The sequence below is a fragment of the Mesoplodon densirostris genome, chromosome 20 (assembly GCF_025265405.1).
Source record: "Mesoplodon densirostris isolate mMesDen1 chromosome 20, mMesDen1 primary haplotype, whole genome shotgun sequence".
NCBI lineage: Eukaryota > Metazoa > Chordata > Mammalia > Artiodactyla > Ziphiidae > Mesoplodon > Mesoplodon densirostris.
The window spans coordinates 13,830,490-13,852,172 of record NC_082680.1 but is presented as its reverse complement, the minus strand read 5'-3'; the positions used below and the strand labels follow the sequence as shown (position 1 = coordinate 13,852,172).

Here is a 21,683-nt window from a genome sequence, read left to right as displayed (position 1 = left end):
AGTACAGACCCGCCTGTGATTGAGCTGCAGCAGAACGCTAATTAAGCCTCATTGCCAGAGTCATCCAGAGCCTTGCAGACATCCTAATTTTCCTGTTTAGACGGCTTACTTATTTTTAACTTTCTAAGGGCCTTTTTTTTTTTTTTAAGGAAAAAGATGCAACTACCTGAGGAAAGGAGATATATTAGTAATTATTTTAAGGACAGGGAGATAGCTCTACCTTAGTACCTTCTTTCATCACTGTGCTGTTCATTACTAGCGTAGAATGAGAACAGTTTCTGTTTGTTGGTTTGTTTTGTTTTTTTGTATACTCCTAGCACAATTCGGTGACTCGGTTTTGAGAATTCCTTAACTAGCTGACTGTCTTCGGCTAGCAGGTTTCTCCAATGTGACAATATAATATTTTGGAGAGTTTTCTGTGCCTCCCCCTCCCCTACCTTATGCTTGGTCTTGACATTCTGCAAAGTACTTTGATCTGTGGACTTTAACTTCAAACACAGCATTTACTTTCGTTATTTACTGTGTTCAGTAAAAAGTCTTTTTTTTTTTTTTTTTGGTTGAACGCTTTTGTATTATTTCCTTTGAATAAGCTATTGGGCTTTGGTTTTCTCCCACTGATATGTGTTAGGTTTTAGCAGTACAGGGACCCCCAAGTGAGAGGCCAAGACTATTTTATGGCAAGTTTCTCTGACCATTATAGACTTTATGAGAGCTCTCTGTTGCCCTCTGAGCAGATGTCTAAAATCAAGCAGCAAATGACGGTGCACAGACCAGATTCCATCAACCCCTCACTTGAGTGCCTCCAAAATTACCATGTGCCTCGGGGACTTACTGTTGCTTTTTAACATGGACACTGAAGTCCTTGGAATTTAGAGATTTTTGTTTCCAAAGAAGTTTATTGGTGTCACACCATATGTCAAAAGAAAAATGCATTTTAAACACACATCTTCTGGGTAACTTTTTTTAAAAAAGGAAAGAAAAAAAGAAAGAAAAAGAAGAAGAAAAAATAAAGAGAAAAAAAAGAGAACTAGAAAAAAAAAAAAAGGAAAAGAAAAATCCTCTGTAGCCAGAAGTCTGTTATGGTAGTGAAACTTCTGCTGAATGAGGGATAAGGAATGAAAAAAACGTATTTCCTAAAATAGATAGACAGAGTGTAGCACTTTCTAGTCATTCAGTCAAATTCTTTATTTTGGAGAAAATTCATGTGTATATTACATTTGTTTGTCACTCTTTTCGTCACCACAAGCAAAGGATATTTTAAAAGTCCTCAGCCAGATACTGAGCAAGCTGTCCCTGTGTCCTGGTGAATGTGAAGAGTAGAACGAGCCTGATTCTGTCAGGATTCTGTGTAAGTCCCCGACGGTGGGGACGGATACACTGTGCTCCGTGCTCTGCACCTTGCTGACAAGGAAGAACGCCAGTGGCTGCAGGACTCCTGTTCAGAGGGGTGGAGTAGGGAGTCAGCTATGGGAGACGTCCCCCAGATTAGGAGCAGATGCAGTATGATCTCTAGAACTGGGACTAAGATAGTAGCAGAACCTAGAAGCTATTCAGTCTAGATTTTTATTTCCAAAAGCTGGACATTTAACTGCTAACTTTCTCCCTTCAGATCTGCATAATATGGAGCTTTTTAATCGTCCCATTTCTGTGATGTGTGTACAGTCAAAACTTGAAATCCTCCAGTTATTTTGAGCATACACTTCCCTGCCTTGGGGGGTTCTAGAATACTCTCCTCCTTAATACTAGGAAGGCTTGATTTGGCATTGCTGGGGAGAAATGTATTGCTAAAAGGCAATACAAGTTCAGTTGCAGAATCCAAAGGATGAAATAGGTTTGGAACATGATAGAGGCCATTAAATTCTTAGGCAAGCCATTTTTTTCGTGTTTTGTTGGGTTTTTTTGTTTCTTTGTTTCCCTCTGCCCCTTAATTTTACTCTGAAACTTCGGCTTGTTTGAATGTGAAACTCAAGGAGAAACCTCGCCAAAACCACTGAGTTTCACATAGGTTCCACATGAAAGAAGTATTCTACCCAGCCTTGCTTGAAACTTGGCCCATGTTTTGCCAAAAGTTTCATGAATGTCAGTGAGCCTGGATTTGAAACATAATCCCAAACCAGGTGACTTCTGGCGACTTTGAGGCTGTCCTGTAGAAGTATAGCATCTGTCAAACAAGGACACCCCTTATCTTCATATCTCCGACTAATTTCATGTGTATACACATTTTTCCAATAAACTTCCATTTGTTCTATGATGTTTTAAAGCCAGGGTCAATCCTAATATGAATTTTTATAGCTGTGGGATTGAAGCGTTGGCAAATAGAAGTCTGCATTTTAAATTCCAACACAGTCTGAACCAAGTGGTGTGAACATGTTGGTATAATTCAGCTGAGGAAGGAAGTCCCAGGAGAGTCATGGAATGTCTTTCTTTGCTTAAATATACTTCTGTGCTTGTGTGGAACAAAGAATAACATTTTGTCCAGGTCTATCTGCTTGACAGTATGCCTTTTGTTCGCTCTCCAAAGGTGGTGTCAAATGTATTGGTGGAAAAATAATAAACTTCCAGATATATATTTTTTTGCCCGCTTAACTGATATACTCCTAGGGAACACTGTAAGCATTAAAAAGTTCAGTACTGATACTTGTAATGTAATGTATACTGAGGATAAAGGGGTACTCAGCAGAGTCTATTTTCTTCAGAAAAGCTTTACCTAGAGCTGTTGTGTGACAGTCTAATGGGCTGGGTGGTGAAGGTGTGTGTGTGTGTGTGTGTGTGTGTGTGTTGAGTGGTTGGAAAGGAAGAGGGGATTTGTAAGCTTTGTTCAGCAAATATGTTATATTTAAACCAAAAACAACTGAGAAGAAGGGGACAAAGATGAGAGCAGTGGAAATAAGAGACCATCTGGAGTAGAGGATGAAGCATCAGGATGGCTCAGTGCTGCCTTCTTTAACCAGGCTTTCTCCTAGAAACGAAAACTCTACCTGCAAAGTACCCACACCTGGAATTTTATTTAATACTCGGGATTATCAGAGATAACAGATTGTATTTTTATTTCACCCAGTGCATAGGTGTTTCACGTTCAGTAACTACTTTGATTTCCTGGATCATCTATCTTAAGGTGGGGTGGTATTACTATTAACATGGGGTTGGTCATGTAGGCATTGTGTTTCCAATGTACAGGTGAGGCACTGACCCCCAAAATTGCTGCATCATCCAGCAAATGGCAGGTTGGCTCTCATGTCTTAGTAAATAGCATTCCTAGTAAATAGCAAATGGCAGGTTGGCTCTCATGTCAAGAGCTTTCAGAGTGTACCATTCCACCCCATTGCAAAATACAAAGACATAAAACAAGTTAAAAGGGCTTCCCTGGTGGCGCAGTGGTTGAGAGTCCGCCTGCCGATGCAGGGGACACGGGTTCGTGCCCCGGTCTGGGAAGATCTCACATGCCGCGGAGCGGCTGGGCCCGTGAGCCATGGCCGTTGAGCCTGCGCGTCCGGAGCCTGTGCTCCGCAACGGGGAGAGGCCACAACAGTGAGAGGCCCGCGTACCGCAAAAAAAAAAAAAAAAAAAAAGAAAAGAAAATGACGGGTCCAAGCAATGAAAGAGCTATTTCGAGTCATAACAACTTCTGACTTTCTATACTTCACTGAGAGAAAAACGTAAGCAAAAGAGGGATGAGGATTACGGAGAAAGACACACATGTGCCAGTGGTATAATGAACCAAAAGTTATGACTTGGTTGATTGAAACAAAAGATACAGGTCCGCAAAAAGAATCAGGTTAGTAAAGACACAGCTTAAAATAATGTGCTCTCTAATGAAAGGTCAATTCAGTATTAGAAAAGATAGAATAGAAACACTAATCTCTTGTTCTGAAGATAAATTTGGGCTTGAAAAGAGAAAACTGAATTTAGTTTAATGGAAAAACACATGTACAGCATGTGTTTTTAAATGTTGTGTTTTGGCTACTTTGACCCGTTGCAAATCCTGGTCCAAGTACAACTTTGAATCGGTTTAATTCTAGTGGAGCCGTTGCTCCTGACATGCATTCAGCTCGGTGGTACTTCTCTCGTTCAATTTTGCAAACCTAAGAAATTTGGTTGGTTTCAAATTTAGCTCCAAGCAGTGTTCAGAAGTTTTGTGTTTGTTTGACCTGACCATTTAAATATTTTAAAACTACACAGCACTCAAACTTTAGAACAAATTCTTAATGCTAAAAACACTTAAGAACATTGAAAAAGTTATATATAAGTACATTGTCTGCAAATTTAATGAACAACCAAATATAGTTAACAATACAGTTGTGATCTAGATCAAAACTATTTTCTATTCCACATTTAGCTGTTTTACTATGAAAGTATTCACTTTTTAAAAAATTATTATTATACTGAGATTAAAGATCATGGTTAAGAATGGAAAACTGGGAATTCCCTGTCAGTCCGGTAAGTTAGGACTCTGCACTTTCACTGCTGAGGGCCCGGGTTCAATCCCTGGCCGGGGAACTAAGATCCTGCAAGCTGCAGGGCATAGCCAAAACAGAAATCCCTGAAAAAAAAAGAAAAAGAAAAAAAAGAATGGAAAACTATCCAAGAAACAAATATGGCTGTGTAAATGTGCAGTTAGAATAGAAACCGCATCCTCGTGGTACCAGCAGAGCCAAGTGTTGGAAGGCATGATCTGGCATCTGGTTGACCTTCATGTGCCCATCTGTGAATAGTCCAGAACGGTGGGCCTGTACTAAAGGATTCAGCAGGGGAGTGTTGGAGATAAAGGAAGAAGTTTTGTGCTAATTCAAGAAGGATGTTAAATGTCAAACTAAGAGATCCAGGCCTCATTCTGAAGTAAGAAGTGGTCATTATCCCTGAATGTACAGGGAAGTAAAATGATAATTTTGGGGAGAAGTAAATAGTTGACAGAGTATCACTTCTTAGTGGTTGAGTTTAAATAAAAAATCAAATTGCTTTCAATAAAAATCATTTTATAATTTGAAATATAAATTTTAAAAATATTTTTAATTTATTTAATTAAATAAAATAAAGTTTTAAATAAATAAAATCTTATTCTATTTATTTTATTTATTTATAAATTGTGTTAAAATTTGAAATATAAATTGCTTTCTTTAACATGTAAACAATTGTTTACAAATTGTTTACTATAAAAATCAATAATTTACTATTGTTGGACATAAAATTAAATCACTGAAATTTTCTTTTTATATCAAATATGATTATTTTCATTCAAGGCAGAATAAAACCAAAAGTAGATGTAAACAAGTTTCTAAACTTTATATTGATATCACAAAAGACTGTGGCTTATGATGAGACTTCTTTTTTTTAAAATTTATTCATTTATTTATTATTTGGCTGCGTTCAGTCTTCATTGTTGCGCTCGGGCTTTCTCTAGTTGTGGCGAGCAGGGGCTACTCTTCATTGCGGTGCGTGGGCTTCTCATTGCGGTGCCTTCTCTTGTTGCGGAGCACAGGCTCTAGGCATGCGGGCTTCAGGAGCTGTGGCTCGCAGGCTCAGTAGTTGTGGCACACGGGCTTAGTTGCTCCACGGCATGTGGGATCTTCCTGGACCAGGGCTCAAACCTATGCCCCCTGCATTGGCAGGCGGATTCTTAACCACTGTGCTACCAGGGAAATCCTGAGGGGAGACTTTTAAAAACCAAGTAAAAGACTGAAAAACTGGGTTTCTCTGGTGGCGCAGTGGTTGAGAGTCCGCCTGCCGATGCAGGGGACACGGGTTCATGCCCCGGTCCGGGAGGATCCCACATGCCGCGGAGCGGCTGGGCCCGTGAGCCATGGCCGCTGAGCCTGCGCATCCGGAGCCTGTGCTCCTCAACGGGAGAGGCCACAACAGTGAGAGGCCTGTGTACCGCAAAAAAAACAAACAAAAAAAAGACTGAAAAACTGAGTGAAATGGTAAATTCAGTAAGAGTTAGATGATTTTTGTAGAAAGAATAATGAAAGTTGATTTTGTAAAAAAAAAAAAAAAAAAAAAAACTTTTTTTTAAGATGACTACTGGTCTTCAATATATAGTTCATTTTAGTTTGTGTTTGAGCTACTTTACTTTAAAAATCAATGGATGAATTTCATATTCCAAAATTAATTTAAAGTTGGCACTTGGGCTTTGTCTCATGTGGTGAGATCCATCACTTAATAGCCACAGTTTGTGTAAAAACTTGTCTGAAAATAAAGTGATAATAGTTATGCTAAGGTGAGAAAATTTGATTACAGTGAGATTTTTATCCTCCTTACCATATTTTATCTATTTTGGATATTGAAATTAAACAAAAAGCATTAACGGTTAAAAATCACATGTGCCTAAATCATAATTTTATATGTTCACTTACATCCTTTTCCTAATCAGTGTTCTGAATTACTATATAAGAGCATACATATAAAAACACTTGACAGAAGACCAGTTTGTATTTCTCAGTGAACATTATAGCTTTGTACATTTAACACTTGACTGTGCTTATTAATTTAAGAAGAATGATCTTACATATAAATCAAAAAGGAAGGAAATTAGGAGGTTATTAGTAAAACCACATAGTGTTTTAAGTAATTACAAATAACTCCTTTTTTTTAAGATTTTTTTTTTTTGATGTGGACCATTTTTAAAGTCTTTATTGAATTTGTTACAATACTGCTTCTGTTTCATGTTTTGGTTTTTTGGCTGCGAGGCATGTGGGATCTTAGTTCCCCAATCAGGGATCGAACCCGCACCCCCTGCATTGGAAGGCGAAGTCTTAACCACTGGACCGCCAGGGAAGTCCCCCTACAAATAACTACTTTTAATACTCTAAGCATTTTCATATTTACTGAGTGAATATTTTCGTAAGGATCTTTTTCTATTGCTTCAGTCATTTACTTCTTAAAGACTCCCTTCACCATCATATGTGAATCATATGGGGCTTGAGGTTTAAAACTTTACAATTGACACAGACTATAGATCAATCTCAATGCAGAAAACATTGATAAAACCCAAAACAAGTTTTCAAAATAAAAATTCACAACCAGACACAGGAAAGAATCGCTTTAACCTTAAAAAAAAAAAAAAGCATCAATTAAAAACCAATATAATAAAAGGGCACTGAAAAATATGAAACTCAGATACTGGTTACCTCGGGGGAGTTAGGGAAGATATTTCAATCAGAGGCGTGCATGATAGGCTTTAATTGAATTCATATTGTCTTTTTTTTTTTTTTTGCCGTACGCGGGCCTCTCACTGTTGTGGCCTCTCCTGTTGTGGAGCACAGGCTCTGGACTCACAGGCTCAGCGGCCATGGCTCACGGGCCTAGCCGCTCCATGGCATGTGGGATCTTCCCGGACCGGGGCACGAACCCGTGTCCCTTGCATCGGCAGGCGGACTCTCAACCACTGCACCACCAGGGAAGCCCCCATAATGTCTTTTTAAAAATATTTTTAGGACTCTGTATTTTATTTTTTTATACAGCAGCTTCTTATTAGTTATTGAATTCATAATATCTTATATCTTAAGATGAATGGTGGGTACATGGATATTTGTTATATTATTCTTTTTATCTTTTGAATGTCTGAGTAAAGACCCGTATCTCCCATGCCTTAAATTTAAGATACATTGTATATACCAAAAAAATTTAAAATACATTTCTCAGCTGATAATATTGAAGGACAATATTAATTTTAAAGCAGAGCAGATTTTCTGAAAATTTACAAAGAAGCAATACAATAGCTGGTGTCTTGTTTAGCCTATATTTCGATATTTTTACCTAGGGCCCAAAACTTCTATAAATGGTGAATTAGAAAAGACAATGAATTTAGTTCTTTTGCATGCAAATGTCTACTGTAAACCTACATTCAAGATCACTTTTGTAGTGTGTATCGTTCCACAAGGCATTGTTACATACAATTCTTAGAATCTATTAAATGTGATATTTGCTCTTTAAAATAGTGAATAATTTGTCATTTTCCTTTATGAGAATTTGCAGCGGGGTTTGAATGTAGCAGTGAATAAGTATATTTTAGCTTACCTCTTTAACATTGGTTTTAGGATAATATATTGAGATGAAAGGATTTCTGTTTCAAGATGCTCTATGCAATAAACATATGAAAAGTGATTTTATAACATATAGGCAATCCTCTCAGTGGCCATGGCACAGGCACCATGACCATGGAAAGCAATAATGTGGTTTGCTATGCCTGAGTTTCCAGTTAAAGTTATCCTGTGCACAGTGAGGATTACCTATATTTAACATAACGACTTCACTCTGTAACTTAATAACACATTTCTTAAAATTTAATTTATTCAAAAAATTTACATACACACAACTGTTCCTTAATTTTCACACTTAACACTTCTTTGATATCACAGGGAAAGAAACCTAGTGATTTTTCATTATCATTTGACAGGAATCAATGCTTAATTTTGAGAATTTTTATTCTGATTTTTTTGTTTGTTTTATTCATAGAGTTATCCCAAAATGTTAAAATGGAAAGCTGGCAGACATCACTATTTTCTTAGGGGGTTTGATAAATGATGGATTATACTGAATAATTTTTTTCCTTTTTTTCATTACAAGTAATTTTACACGTAGTCTGAAAATTCAGTACAAGCCCAAAGTTCCTTATTTTAAATCATAAAATTCAAAGAAAATATATTTTCTAGGTTTCTAGGTAAAGTATGTCAAATATTTGAATGGTAAACAATAAACACATTGAAGAAATTGTGCAGTTCTAATAACACAAAGAGTTACTTTGAATTTCTTCATGTCATTGTTACTAAAGCTGAGAAACCAATTATTACATAATTAACACAAAGTAATGTCTGGAAACAAATGTGAGAAAAAGGCTTTCAGATTACTAGCACTAGGCACTGTCAGCTCCCTGACCATTAAAATCTCTTCTCCTTTGCCTTCTGTGACACTGGAAGATTTTCCTTCAATCTCTCTGATCACTCCTGAATTCACTTACAGGTGCCTCTTTCTCTGCCTGACCTTAAAGGTATTCCCTTGGGTTCTGTCTCTCTTGTTTAATCTCCGCTCAGTTCACCTTTTCCTCCTTTATGAAAATCTTAAAATCTATGTCTCTATCCCTGATCTTTCTCATCAGTTCCAGACCCGCATTTCCAAGTAACTGGTAAACATCGCATGTGAATATCTTCAGTGTACTTCAAACTCAAAACTTCTAAAACTCATCATCTTCCGACTCCCAACCTGCTCTTCTTCCCCAGGGCTATATTTTAATATAATCATGTCACCCAGTTACTCAGAATTAGCATCTTAAACAAGCCTTCAAATTTCCCTTCATACCAACGTAGTCACTGTTGATTCTATCTACACATGCAACTTCAATATCCCCCCTTGCCCTAGCTTAAAGGCTGGGGCAACATTCTTGGCTAGGATTTCTCAGTACTGTCCCGATCACTCCTGACATCCATTTTCTCTGCCTTCCAGTCTAATCCCTTGAAGTCAGAGTCATTTTGTCAAAATAAACAAGTTTTGCATGTAGACTTCCCAACTACCAAACTCCCCTATCATATAGCAAGTACATTCACTTTGCTTTCTTTTCAGGCTTGGAAGACCAGGAATGGTGACCATGTTTACCAATGGAAGTAAATTCAGTACATGATGTTCAGGCATAAATAGCCCTGTGTTTTCCCAGATAAAAGGCAGAGCTGGCAACCCTTCTAGACTCATTAGTAGAAAGGGTGTGGCTCGCTGTGCCAGCCATGGAACGCAGATCCAGTGTCAGTCCTGTTACTTCTCTCAAAGAGCCCTTTTCCTCAGACTCTCCTTCTAACAGAGTATTGACAACATTCGCCAATCACCTGTTTCGTTGCCACTTATTATGTACTGATGTGATGGTTGTAGGTAAATGCTAAATGATAAACGTTTTGTTTAAAAAAAAATCGGACCATAGTAAGAACACAAAGTTTTAAACCAGAAACTCCATATGATTCATATGTGACAGTGAAAGAAGTCTTTAAGAATCAATTTTTTGAGGAACCCCCATACTGTTCTCCATAGTGGCTGCACCAGTTTACATTCCCACCAACAGTGCACGAGTGTTTCTTTTCTCCACACTCTTTTAACAAGACTTGTTATTTCTTATTTTTTGATGATAGCCATTCAACTCTAAAAAATGTGAATATCTTCAAAACGGAATAGAAAAAAAAGAAATGACTGAAAATATAAAAAGATTCTTATGACAATATTTCACTCAATAAATATGAAATCGCCTAAGGTATTGAAAGTCATTATCCATGGTCACTTAAAACACTAATCGGTTTTACTGGTAAATGCCTGATTTCCTTCCTTTCTGATTTATATGTGAGAACGCTCTTCTTAAATATAAGCACAGCCAAGGGTTAAATGTACCAAGCTCTAATATTCAGTAAAAAATATAAAAACAAGGTATGGAGTTATATTCTGGAACAGCATAAAGTCTCACTCATTGAATTATTGCCATAATTTCAGTAAATGTAACTTATCTGAAAAGCATAATATAAAGGGTGAAATTCTAAATACCAAACTTCTGGATCTTTTAACATTTATGGCACCATTGGTCTTTATGTCATCTAGTCAATAATCATTTGTTAAGAGTCTACTCGGGGCTTTTTCTCACCTTTTGAGATGGCTCACACTCTGTGGAGTGTGTTTCTCTCTAAATAAATCCACTTCATAAAAAAAAAAAAAAAGTCTACTCGGTAGTCTGTTCTGGCCTCTGTGATAGTCCCTGTGGACTAGTCATCCCCGCCCCCATCTTCCGTGCAGTCGGAGGTAGTTATTGAAAGGTAATTGGCCAAATAGTCTTGTAATTCAAATTGTAATAAGAGCCATGAAAGAAAGACAAAGGAGGCTAGAAGAGCAGAATCTACAGTTCTGAGAACCAAGGGTCAATGACAAAAAGACTGCTAGATTTGGAATTTAGTGAAATTGTTAGGAAGGTTAATTACTTGGGGTAGCAATCAAAAGAGGCATTTCCTGTGCCCAGAATGATGGCCCCTTTTATCAATTACTGAGGGTAAAGAATAAAGAGATGTGGACATGATTCCTCCAAAAACAGGTATGTCAGGCATCACTGTGAATATCCACCCTCTAAATGCACGTGAGTTTATGTGATGGACTTTGTCTCCTGTGGAAAATATCTTTAGAATGATAGCTAGCTGTGCTAGTATATATAAATTCTCCATGGGTTATGGAGATAGTGTTGTCTTTGCTCCTATTTAAATACTGAAGGAGTATGATTTCTGAAATGATCTATGAAAGATGAATGTGACTTTGAGAAAAACTTATTTGAGCTCTGAGTAGGATTTTCAAGATAAACACCCAAGGAAAATCTAACAAGAGGGATATGGAAATGAAATTTCTCAATGAATAAAGACCTTACTGATTTGCAGCTATGGAGTATTTTGACATATGTTCAGGTGTTTGCTTTGAGGCATGTAAGGAGTTAAAAGTGAAAGAAGATGTTTAAAGTGTTCTTTCTTACTTTGAACTACATTTCAAAGAAATATATAATATCAGCATAAAACATATATTTCCTCCATGGACCAACACAAATATGTGTGTGTGAATTAAATCTTGTGGTTGGGGTTATTCCTATTATTTTTATTATGTATCTGAAATGGCAATTATTTAAAATAAAATATTTTCTGCTTTAATAGTATTATTCAGAGTAGGATTGATAACAGTTTTTTCTCCTGCTACTTATACCCTCATTCACATTTTTGAAATCAGCAACATGGCTAATTTATTTTAAGAATTTCAGTGCTTTCAAACAAAAATACCTGCATGCAACTAAAAATAGAGAAACATGGCTTTTAGTGCATTACATCTTTTTATTTTTCTGGAAATGTTCATGACCTTAGATTTGTAAAAGGTAGCTGAGCACTTTTCTGACATTTCTTTTCCAGGGATCAGTATTGCCCTAGAAAATGCTGTTCAAAATCACAAAGTGGGTATCTGTATAGATACGTTTTAATTTTTCAGATTATTCCTTCCTCATGTTTGGCTTAACCATGAATGGTAACAAAAGGGAATGAAAGAGAGTATAATAAACAATGAGTATTCCAATTCAATGAGTATTATACAAAGTATTAAACAAAGCACTTCCAATTCAATGAATATTATATTCCTGATGTAAGAGTTGAACCCGAGAGCTGGGAAATCCGGGTGATAAAAGTATGTTGAATAAAGTAGAATCAAAACATTTGCTGGAGTCCCCTAAGCTATCCTTGAGTATATGCCATTTCAATGAGCCAACCTGCAGTGGAAAACAGAAATTTGCTCCGTAGGAATATGAAAGTGCTGTGGCATAGAGTGTTTTATAGAAGTTGAAGATCTAACCTTAAGTGATTGCTGAAGTTGACTTAGAATATTGATAACAATACAGGATTTTTGCAAAATGTGATAAACTTTGAAATAATTAATACAATAGTAACATAAGACCATGAAAGCAATTACAGAATTATTACTATAGAATATAGATTTATTCTATTGACTTACCATCTGAAATATCATCACCTACCTTTGAATACTTAGAGCATAACTTCTAAGAGCACTCATGCAAATCGCAGCTCTATTTTATCAAATTATTCCATTTTTCACATTCCTTAAAAATTGTGAAGGAAAATCTTTCAACCCATAGGAAATTCAACTTTCAGATATTTCTTAGGTCTTCTCTACTTGATTCCTTCACTATTGAGATATTGTAAATTGTTATAATTATGTTCTCTCTACCCACTGTCATTAAATCTATCCTATCTTACAGTCATGTAGCTCATCCCTTAGAAAAAGACACCCCCTCTTCCCTTCCGACACATACACACACACACACACACACACACACACACACATACACACACACACCAAACCTTATTTGATTTCTAGATATATCAATGGAAAACCTTACCCTGATTTATGAACATGATAATGTGTGGTATTGTGAGAATTACTGAGAAAAAAGCAATCAACGCTTTGAGGTTGTTACTTGAAAGGTGCTTTCCTTATATTAGGCAAAAATAGTTTTAACTCATACTCCATATCTTTAACCAAGGAACTGTTCATTCCTCCGGCTTTTGGCATACCAGACTTAGAAGGACTGACCTACTGATCGCTCTAGATATAGCACCACCATTCACTCACATGGATGCAATTGGAGCACCTTCTAAGAGCAAAGCACTGTTCTGAGTTCTTGGGACACATCAATGAACAACACTGATCAAAATTCCTAACCCAAAGAGCTTACAGTCCCATGAAAAGAAACCAACAATAGAAGATAAACATAATAAGTAATTACATAGCAGATAAGAAAGTAACAGAGTGCTTTTAAAATATAGTAGAGTAGGGCTTCCCTGGTGGCACAGTGGTTGAGAGTCTGCCTGCCAATGCAGGGGACACGGGTTCGTGCCCCGGGCCGGGAAGATCCCACATGCCGCGGAGCAGCTGGGCCTGTGAGCCATGGCCGCTGAGCCTGCGTGTCCGGAGCCTGTGCTCCGCAACGGGAGAGGCCACAGCAGTGAGAGGCCCGCGTACCGCAATAAATAAATAAATAAATAAATAAATAAAATTAAAATATAGCAGAGTAAAGAGGGTCTGGAGAATGTGTTGAGGACAGTGCAGCTTAGAATTTTAAATGTTGAGCAAAAAACTTGAAGGTGAGGAGTTGTCCATATGGCTCTCTGAGGGAGACATACTCTAGGCAGAAGGAACTGCCCCTGCAAAGACCCCAAGGCAGCCAGGGCTTCCCTATTGGAGGTACAGCAAGGAGGCTGGTCCAGCTGCAGCCGAGAGAGAAGGAGAGTAACTGGAAGATGAGACCAGAGAGGCACTTACACTATAAAAGGCTTACTCTGGCTGCCCTCTTGAGAGGAGTCTGTAAGAAGGGGAGGGTGGGAGCTGGGGGACTAAGTAGGAAGCTAGTGCAATCATCAGGTGAGAGAGGATGATGCCTTCGGACAAGGTGGGGATGGAGGAGGTTGACAAGAAGTGACTGGTTCTCCCTGGGTATCTAGATCCCTGGGATATTCCAAGGTTGAGAGGTCAGGAGGAAGAGGAGAAACAAATCAATGAAGCTGAGAAGACATATCTGGGGCGATAGGAGGAAAAGCAAGAGGATGCAGTGTGCCGCAAGCCAAGAGAAGAAATTATATCAGAGGAGGAGGAATGATCAAGTAAGACGACAACTGAGACTTGGCTAGTGAATTTCACAATTTGGAGATCATTAGTGACCCTGACAAGAGCAAGTTGGTGGAATGGTGTAATTCTGGAAAGCCTTTTGCATGATATTTAAGTTAAAAAAACTGAAGTGCTTTTATTGGTGGTTGATACCTTTTCGATTGATTTAAACTTCCACATTATTTTTACTCCACTTGACCATAGATTCCAAAGCCACTGTACCACTTGAGCACATAAATGCCAGTGTTTAATGAAATATGTATATTCAGGTCTGTAAACCAAACCATGTGACCTAGAGTGCTTCCTGCAGACGATTCTGACTGTTGAGCATTTACATGGACCATGGCGATACCCAAAAGCAAAATGCTTTTATATTTGTAGATTACTTCATTGAACTATATAAAATGGGTATTGATAAATGTATTTACTCCAAAAATGAAGCATAACACAAGCAAATTCATGCTGATTTACTGGCAATCTGTGAATTGTTGTTTAGGGCCTGAGAGTTTCTGCATCACCAGTTCTCACTAATTGTATGAAAAACTACATGATATTCTGGTTATCAACCTCTATGTTAACAATCTATAGCAGTTTCCATTTATTACACTCAATCATATCAGTGAACCAACCAATTCGTATAACCTTTGCTTGCAAACAACTCTTATAATAAGAGTAAAATAAGAAAGCCACCATTAGGAAGATCATTTTTAAACACCTAAGCCTGATCTTTACCATCTGGTTGTACAGATCTAACTGGAAGGAAAGCAGATAGTTTAAGGATTTGAAATAGCTGAATTAATTTATACTCTTGTCTCTGTAGCTAATACAGTGGTTTAATTTCTAAGGACTCAGAATAATTGTTAAAATAGAATTGTGATGTTGGTACAAAGCAAATGACATTAAAGATAAATGCTATTTTCATATCTTGAAATTATTTTATAAAGACATTGGCTTCTGAATTCTGTTGAATATCAAGTTAACAATGAAAAGGGACATTAACAAAAATCTCTAAAAGTTTATATTTAGTCTAAATATAAAATTAAAGACTAAAATTTGATATGAGGTTTAGTTGTGTGTTTTTTTCCCCCAGAAATCAAAATTTGAAAAGCAGTAAGGGTATTTTGCCCTGCTCTGTGTTCTTCACTTAGATGAATTTCCTGTCTCATTTCTGAGGCTAATTATGAAATGACAGCATAATCAATCAGATATTACTCTGTGTCAAATTATGTTTCTTGAAGGGGCTCTGCATACTCTAAATATCTTATGTTGTAATAGAAGTCACTGAAGTCCAGAAAAGTGAACTAAACTTGACAATATCTTAAAGTCTTCTAGTAGAAGATCAAGCCCCCTGAGCAGTGCACCTCCTGTTTTTCCATGCAGTTCAATGAGGAAACCATGCCAAAAGTAGAGAAATGGAAACCCTCTTCAGGACCCAGCCCTGGGTGTTACCTGTATTACCTATAAGCATATGTAGCAGATAAATCTTTGTAGGCTAACCACATGTCGTTAAAGTTACACAGAGTTCAGGCCACATTCAACAATGAGTAAGCCCTGAGTTTTTGGATGGCTTAAATAGATATAGATATAGATATATGATATATACACACTGATATTTACTTCAGATCTATTTTCTAACATTCAAAGTTAAACTTGTTCTTTTAGTAAATGTAACTGGGTATGAGATCAGGATCAGTGTGATGAACAAATAAAAGACTTTTACCCATGAGATATGAGGAATGAGAAGCCATTTCCTTCTTTAAATATAATTAGAAGGAAAGGTCTCGAAAGAATGAATACGATTGCTCTTAGTCCAAAATTATATTGATGGTGGGTTCTGAACAGAGTGATGTTTGCTGAATGAGAAGAAGTTCCAAATGAGAACTTTAGCCCTTGTGATCCAAGTTAATGGATGCTTTAGCCCCTCTTGATAGTCCAATCTGGTTTTTCAAGACTTTGTGCTACTTCCAAGCTCTATGACAATTTTCATCATAATGTCTCCTCTGATAATGTCTGCCAGTCAAAATGTGACTGGATTATTCATGATCTGATATTTTTACCAAATTTCAAGTTGTGTATTTTTGACTGGAAAACTGTCTTTCATGTTAAACTCCTCACATTTGTGATATTTCTGGGGCCTACTATTTTCTCATGACTCTTCAAATACTTTCAAGGAGCATAATTTTGATATAGTCTACGAATAGCAGAATCTATAATCTCATTCCAGGTGACAGTGCCTCTTCCCCACGTTAAGACAAAGATGCAGGGGACACTAATCAAATCTTTCTCATGAACTGGACATGATTGCTATTGGAAGCAAGACTGTCAATCACAGAAGGAAAGGAGCATGATTGCTTAGAAGACCAAGAGGGCGGCCTGGGCATGATAACTGACTAGGTCTGCTCCTAACTGACTGCCTGAAACAGAGGCCTCCCGCCTCACCCTCACCTCCCACCCTCCACTGACCTGCACTGGATATTAAATCTTGTGTTAAGCCACTAAAATTTAGGGCCTGTCAATTACAGACATCAGCCAACCTTACACTGCTGATGAAACTATAGAGCTACATAACCCTATAGTATAATATGTCAACATATCCTAATAGATTTTGTGATTATATATGAAGAGATATTTCTCAAGGGAAGTCTTTTTTAAAAGATAGGTGAATAATTTCAGAAACTCAAATGAAGTGGTTCCATGATTTTAAAAGAATTTCTAAAATCATTGAATTTAACTTTTTTTTTAATTTAACTTTTTAACTTCATTTGAAAATATTTTAGTTACATTTATGTCTTTTGGACAATGCTCATTAAATATTTCTGCCTTCTAAGAGGATAAGAGTTATTCTATCATAAGGAAGAATCCACAAGGCATTCATTTTTTTAATTCCCCCAAATGAAACTGTTATCCTTTCTACTTTATCTGAAAGGAGAATTTTTATGAATAATCTTTAAAAACAGACTTGAACCTGTCAAGTTCCAAATCAGTACCCCAATTAAAATTTTTCAGATTAGATTTTTAGAAAGCATACGTTACCTTGAACTCCTCAATGTATTAAAATAAGCAAGGAAATCTAAAACTTTCTTATTATGAAGTTGTACATCTTATTGAATCTTCATGCAATTTATAGTTCTCTTGATAATGTGTTCTGTTTTGTTTTTTACCACAACCTATTTTTTAAAAAAGAATTCCAGACAATCCTTCATCATCATGAAATGACTTAGGAAAATGAAGATGTTAGTGCTGGTGTTAAAATGGCCCTAGCTCTATACCCACTCCCCAGAACCTTTTTTTTGTATTTGTGGGTCGGTGTCCTACAAAACATAGCAGATAAAGAATTAAAATTCATTCATTAGGTCTAATTAGGATCAAATATATATTATGCACCAGTAGCTACACTGAGTGTATTTCCTAGGCTGGAAATTGTTTGTGGCTAATGTGTTGTAGCAACCCATAAAGTACTCATGGCTGTGTTAACTGGTTCTGAGATTGGGTCCCCCTTTGTGGAATGTCTTTCATCTCAGTAGCTGCTTTCTATAATTTGGCTGGGGTTTCCCCTACTAGTCCAAATGTAGCATGTTAATGCCAATTTAAAAATCAAATATTATGAATAATAGACATGCATTTTTTGTCTAATAAATATCCATTAATTACCTCAAAAGGGATACAGATTCTTCAGGATATACATTTTTTCATGACTAAATGGGCCAGAATTCATTAGCAGTTTGGAAAGACAAATATAAAATGGGACCAGTAGCTGAGTTTAATTAAGTTGTCACTTCTTTCAACTTTTTCTTTAAGGCTATTTTCCACTCATTGTATCTGAATTCTTTCTGAAAAGGGCTAAGCTCAGCATACCATTGTTTTCCATCGGCATGATTTTGATAGAGTATTTTCAGTTTATTTTTTTAAAAGGGTGAGGAAATTGAATATATGCTTTTAAAATTCTTATAGTAAATGTATATATTAAATTCTAGCCATGATAATAATTGTTGCTTAAATTCATGTTTAGCAAATGCATAATGCTAACATTTTCAACTGTGCAGTACTAATTTGCAACTAAGTAGTGTCGTTTATTATTTTTTTTTTTTTGCGGTATGTGGGCCTCTCACTGTTGCGGCCTCCCCCGTTGCGGAGCACAGGCTCCGGACGCGCAGGCCCAGCGGCCATGGCTCACGGGCCCAGCCGCTCCGCGGCACATGGGATCCTCCCAGACCGGGGCATGAACCCGCATCCCCTGCATCGGCAGGCGGACTCTCAACCACTGCGCCACCAGGGAGGCCCAGTGTCGTTTATTTTTAAGATTGTGTTCTGTTTTTCACTGGGATCCTCTAGATTAGGTTTCTCGACCTTGGCACTGTGAATATTTGGGGGCAGATAATTCTTTGTTGTGATGGACTCTCCTGTACGCTGTTGGGTGTTTAGCAGCATCCCTGCCCTCTGGAAGCCCGTTAGCATCCTCCCCCATCGCCCAGTTGTGACAACCAGAAATGTCTCCAGATTGTCCAATATGCCTATGTCAAAATCACCATGGCCTTACAGAATAAAACCACTGCATTAGATAATAAAATATCCCTACATTTCACCTCCATGTAAAGGTGATTTTACTTGTTTGTAGACACAGACTCTAGTAAAAAACCCTTCTCCAAAGCAACTTGGACTTGTCCCAATCATTCCAGTGCCTAAGCTTCTGGGGAATGTCAGGCATCTTTCCTCGGCCTCCTTTCTCTCCGTATTCCTGCTGCTTTTAGATGTCCCAGCCTATTACATGCACGTGTACATGTGGACACACACGCTTTGCCTCTGTTGTGGTCAATATGTATCTCCTGCATTCAGAAAGTCTCAGCTATCTTCTGAGGACAACTGGGCAGCTGCCCCTCCTGCCCCTCCCAGCCCTCAATCCAGCCTCCTCAAGCTTGGTCAGAGATTGACTTTGCCTAAGGATGCCTATTCTTGCCCCTTTGCCACCTAATTTAGCAAAAGGTCAAAGATGATGGCCGACCTTCTGCTCATCTCACTTTTTCTCAGGCCAGGCCTATCTTGTTTCAGTTTGTTGTTGGTCTTCCTCCTCTCCTGGTTCTCAGCACTAGTTCTTATATCCAGATCGACTGTACTACCTACATTCTTTTCAAATAGTTCATTTTTGCCCTGCCCTCTACCTCAGTCTTGACTGGAAAGCTCAGATTCCTCTCTTTTCCAAATTCATATAGTAGTGAGAGCTAATGGCATTCCTTTAAGCAATTTATTTAAGTGCCCGTGTGATATAACAATCCATCCATGATTTGTTTGAGCACTTGTTTGCATCCTACATCACGATCTTTTCATGTGGTATGTTTTGTTTCCCCAAACAAGGCTACAAACCTTTTGGGACCGAAACCATGTTGTAAATTGTTTGCATCCCTTGATGTGCCTTATGTTTGATACAATGCCTCATATATACTGAGAAAGTGATTGCTATTTGCTCTTGTGATTTGAATTTTAACACCCATGTAAGGTCAAGGAGAAGAGAGAGAAATGCTATCAGAAGGAAAAAAAAGAGAGAGAAGAAAAAAGTTAAGCACTCCTAAGTAGCTTATAGTTTACCCCCACGTTTCAAAATATAAATAAAAACCAAAAGACAAAGTTAGGGGCCACGTTTTCTCATTCAAGTTCTCTATCACTCTTTAGCACTACTTGCTACTCAAAGAGGGGGCATTTCATTCTCAAATGAGTGACTCAGGAAACGCTGGTGAAAGTGGGGCTTGTTTGTTACTTTGGAATTAGTTCATTTATTTTCCACATGGTACAAAATGACTATGCAAAGAGTGCACCAACTTTATCAGGAAACTCCAATAAAGATCAAATGTTGGGGCCTCCACGGCAGCCCCTGGTCCACTCTGCAGCTTTCTGCTGTGCCGTATGATTGGGACAGTGTGTGCTGGTCATCTGAGCTATTAGGTTATGACAGGTGATATGCTGCTTTTGAATTTTCGAGATCCTTTTCAAATATATGATTCGATTCTGAATGCAGATGTGCTCTATGTTCTTGATATTTTCCAGTGGGAAAGAGATAGTAGTGCTGGGATGATGAGGAAATTTAAACCCACAGTTTGATGGTGATGAAATGAAGCTGGATTTTATAATTTGTACACATTTGATATACACAGTTGACACGTAGAAGGATACTTTGTATCATCCTTTTCATTTACACATGAGGGAGAGCTTCAGAAGAGTTAAACTTTATGAAAGTCCCAAGGCTAGTGAGTGGCAGGGCAGGGACCCTAACCTGGGTCTGTGTGACACTCCAGCATCGAGATTGGTCCCCTGCCACAGGGAATCTCTCAATAGTATGGTGATAGGATTAAAGGGAGGTATTTGCAAGTAGCCATATAAGTGGTTACATTTGAACAGTTTACTAGTGCCCCATTGAATACACTTAGCACCCAGCCCAACCAGTGTTTGCAGACAGAAAAGGAAGCCACAGCACCCAGTTGGGGCAGCAGGTGAGCAACAATCCCCAAAGAATAGCTTCTCATTTTTTGTCTTTAAGGAGCTTAATGGGTATACGCTGGGTAGATATGGAGTTTCTTTTTTGGGTTGCATCAAAGGTTTTGATCTCCATTTCCGTATTTGTTTTGTCTACACGGGCAACAGGAAGTCTTCCATTAGATCTGTAAACTCCTGGCAAACGAGTCCACTCTGGCTCATCCTGCTTTTGCCTCGGCAACATCTCCAAAATTATTTCCTTATATTTTAACGCATACGTTAACTAATGTACCTTTACAGTTTCTTCCCTTCCTGAAATTCCACTGGCCTAAAAGTCCATTTACCCTAAGGTTACACAACTTCACACATTTGTCTCTGTAATTCTGACCCAGAATGGCCAGGAATCAGAGGTCCATGTGATTAATTAATTGGTATATAATTAGCTCTGATATCCAATCCCATCAAGATTTCAGATGAAAAAAAAAATGTCTTTTTTCTGCTTTCTTGCTGTTGCTTAATACAGCGTGAGGGCTCTGTCTCTGGCTCCCTCAAGGCTGAGTCTCAGTGGGGTATCAACAAGGCAGGAAGCTCAGAGCAATTAAATCTCCTCTGTTCCCAGAGGTGGCTCAGAGCAGGGGCAATTCCTGGGAGCCCTTTGCTCTTGGCAACATCACGCCGTCTTGCCTCCTGGCTGTGGCGCTAGGGTCACTCCCATAATGCACTGTTTCAGTGTTCCTCTCCTCAGATGGTCAGGAGCGGCTTCTGCCTCTGGGGAGGCTGGATATTTCAGTGCCCTCAGCACCACCACCAGAGGTTGATTAATGGCAGTGGTGGCGGATCCCTACTGGTGACTGTGGAATTCCATGGCTTTATCAAGGATCAGTTTTATTTAAAAAGTCTTGCTCAAAGTTTCCTAAATATGCATTTTTTTAAAGTCATAACCACAGCAAGCAGAGCCATATTTCTAAACAACTTTTTGGTCTTTGCTCCCCTCTGAGAAAAGAACACATCTTAGCTTGGAATTCTCTCTTATTCTTCCTCAGGTTCTCTTCCAAGAAATG

The 21,683-nt window shown here is 38.0% G+C and overlaps 1 protein-coding gene across 3 annotated transcripts in view; it reads left to right on the top strand.

Moving 5' to 3' along the window:
- Positions 1 to 21,683, top strand: part of SORBS2 (sorbin and SH3 domain containing 2) — a 173,760-nt gene that overhangs the window by 426 nt on the left and 151,651 nt on the right. The window lies entirely within an intron of this gene.